Source organism: Adiantum capillus-veneris, chromosome 10, assembly GCF_014529385.1.
Source record: "Adiantum capillus-veneris isolate H3 chromosome 10, ASM1452938v2, whole genome shotgun sequence".
Lineage (NCBI taxonomy): Eukaryota > Viridiplantae > Streptophyta > Polypodiopsida > Polypodiales > Pteridaceae > Adiantum > Adiantum capillus-veneris.
The window spans coordinates 5507958-5511326 of record NC_140940.1 but is presented as its reverse complement, the minus strand read 5'-3'; positions in this window follow the sequence as shown (position 1 = coordinate 5511326).

The window sequence follows — 3369 nt, the reverse complement described above, 5'->3', positions numbered from 1 at the left end:
TCTGCAATACATGCCAGTGGTGTCAAGCCGTCGTATGGCCACACCTCCCCTGGAACCTGACAAGCACAAGAAGTAGCAATGCAGACTGCAATATATATCTGATGATATATATGTGTACGTGGTCTATAGATGATGCTTTGAAGACGAATGAGTGATGTATGTCAATGCCGATATCGATGCCAACCACCTCCTGCTTGCCATCTACACAAGACAGATTTCTTTGCGGCTGAAATCTATCTTCTGTTGTAGTGCTCAGAACGAAATTCTGAGGGCATAAACGGCTTCGAAAGGGGGTTAAAACCGCAGGACGCCTGCGGGAAATGCTCTTGGAACGCCGAGTGTGAATTTTCAAGCTTCGGATCCTGAATCTTCCTGAAAAGTGCGCGCGCGCGATTACGCAAATACGCACTGAACCTCGGCTCTGATACCAATTGAAGTCGCGGAGCGGAGCGTGGATCGACTCACACACACACAGAGATACACAGATAGCTTACACAGTACATAGTACGTAGAGAACTCTGTTTGAAGGTTTATCTCCCAACTACCTTATTATCCACAAAAGTATATGTGAGTATATACAAAGAGTTACAGGTAAGTGAGTTAGGTGGTCGGCCGGCCATATCCGTATAAGAGGCCACCTGGGCTTTAATCCCAATAGTCTTTAAAAACCTTTCTAAGAAGAACATCCATCATGCGTGTACTACTCTACACATAGCAATCTCCTCCACCACGTGAACCAAGAGGTGAATTTGACTAAGAAGGACCGATCGAGGAAATGCATCCTCAATGGCACACAGTTTCTGTTGCAACAAGTGTTGGAGCAGCAGGGATATCATCTCTTTCAATTTCCTTGGAGCTCACAAATTTGCAAGGAAACACACAAAGATACACTCTTGGGGGGTTCACTATGTGTAAAACTACCATATCACGTGCGTTCAAGACATGTTTGTAAAACCCCTTATCTGTAAATTTTTTTTGGAATATAATATAGCCTTTTCTTTTAAAATCTGTAAGTTTTTTTTAAATTTGAAAAAATAATGCCCTTCTGTATATATATTTCTATAAGTTTCAAGAACTTTAAATACCCTTCTGTTGAACTCACGTGATAGGTTACATTTTTATTATGTGACCTACCCGGAGATACACTAAGTGCTAGTTGAATTATTGTGTACATAAGAAAGGTGTAGTTGAGTGGAGTCTTGTGATGTACCTTGCTAGCTCTCCAAGTTTGAAAATAGCATCCTTGACTTTCTTGTCCCAACATATACACATACTCACCGATAGAATGGACTACAATGTAAAATAGGGGAAGGGAAAGTGAGAGAAAGTCATACACACAAACTATAGATAGAATAGGGAGAGTGACATTACCTGAAGCATCTTGTACTAATCATGGGACTTCAACCCATACAATTGAACGCTTTCACCCTTCTTCGCTTTTGTGCAAGCTCCCTTTAGCGACCTCATGTATCCTATTGGTGTGCAAATAGAAGCAATGGTACCCTTCACGTTGTCTAATTCTTCTTTGGCTAGCATCCATGGTGTTTTAGGAAGCACAATATTTCCATTGGGGGCACGGCGTGGAGTAGCAGAGGTGGGGAGAGGTTTCAAAATCCTCAAATCCTCCCTCGTACCCAAAGAGTCCTTCTTGCCCGTAATATGGTCCCATAGTGTTTGGGCTACATTCTTGATTATGTGCATGGGATCCAAGAGGTGTTATATTTTTAAGTCCTTCCAATGTGGAAGCCTTAAAAATATGGAATACATTGACATACCTTTTGGTGAAGGACACGGAGCCGGATTGTTGTTGTGGTGCTCTTCCTAAATGGCTGCCCAATCTGCCATCATGAGCTTCAGAAGGGTCTTCCCATTGGTTGGAGCCTTGTGCTTGCTATGCCCTTGGGGTAAGAAATGATGGTTGTTTGGATAGATTACCTTGCACAAGGCATCGAGCCTCTCTGTCACCAACGATGGCCCGCAAGTAGGATATGCATTGTGTCCCGATGTGGACAACCTTTCATACATATCATATTGTTAGAGAGATGAGTGAACTAAAGGGAGAGAGAGATAGAGAAAGAGAGGAAAAAGGGGTTACCAAAAATCTTGCCAAGCCCGTGATAGTCGTGCATAGTCCACATAAGGATTCCCCTCACAATTTCTTCTCTCCCCCCCTTTGCAAGTGAGACATCGACAACAGGAATGCCTCTCCATAACTCCTCCAACTCCTCGATGAGGGGCTCGAGGTAGATGTCAATATTTGACACTTTGTACTTCCCTGGCACAAGCAAGGAAAGACGTATATTGCCCTTCTTGGTTGTCTCCCATGGTGGAATATTGTAGTTGACGATCACCACATGCCAAGTGCTCCATGAAGTAGACTTAGTGCCGAAGGGGTTGACAACATCACTTGCTAACCCAAGCCTCAAGTGTCGTGGCTCCAACCCAAACTCTGGCCATTGAGTTTCGATGTGCCTCCATGCAGGTGAATCGATAGGGACACACGTCATTCGATCATTTAAGCAGTTGTTGGCGTGCCACACAAGAAGCTCCACGATAGACATGATTTTAAACATGTGTTGAATGCGAGGAATTAATGGAAAATGCCTCAATGTCTTGCGAGGTAGGTGCGCCCGCTCACTCCGGTCTTGTATCGTGCCTCCCCGCACACGGGACATGAGGTAGAATGTGCGTGCTCATTGCGGTATATCATGCAATTGTTGATGCATGCATGGATGCGCTCATAGTCCATTCCAAGTGCAGTGACATACGATCTAGATCATTGATGTTCTGGAAGCATGTAGTGATCTTTTGGCAACATTTTGCCCATCAAACTACAACAAATCGCGTATCAGTACAATTGCTAGGAGACGGCAAGGAATAGTGAGTGAAGAGTATATAAAAAGACATATTTCATACTTACCCAAGGAGTGCATCGACACTTGCATTGCTCCAACCGAATTTCGCTTGCAAGTTGAGGACTTCCAATGATGCCTGGAGCACCAAGTATTGTGCACCATCGTAAAGAGGTGTTCGGGCGCTCGCCATCAATCTATCCTTCGTTGCCCACTGCCCGTTGAGTGCAGGGATGACAATCCTTCTTGCACACGTCATGATGATGAGCTAGTAACTCATCACATATGTCGAACATGTGCTCCTCTGTCTCAAAGTGCAACTGAGACGCCATAGGAGCTGTGGAAGTAGAGCCAACGGGAGGATCACCATGTAGTACACCCAAATCGTCGAGTAGCTCTTGCCTCTACCATTCGGCCCTGCACGTCGGTGTACCACTATCGAAAATAGACCAATGCGGCACCTCCTCAAGCGATGGGTGAGTGGCACTCTCATCTCTCCGAGCACTTTTCGAGGATG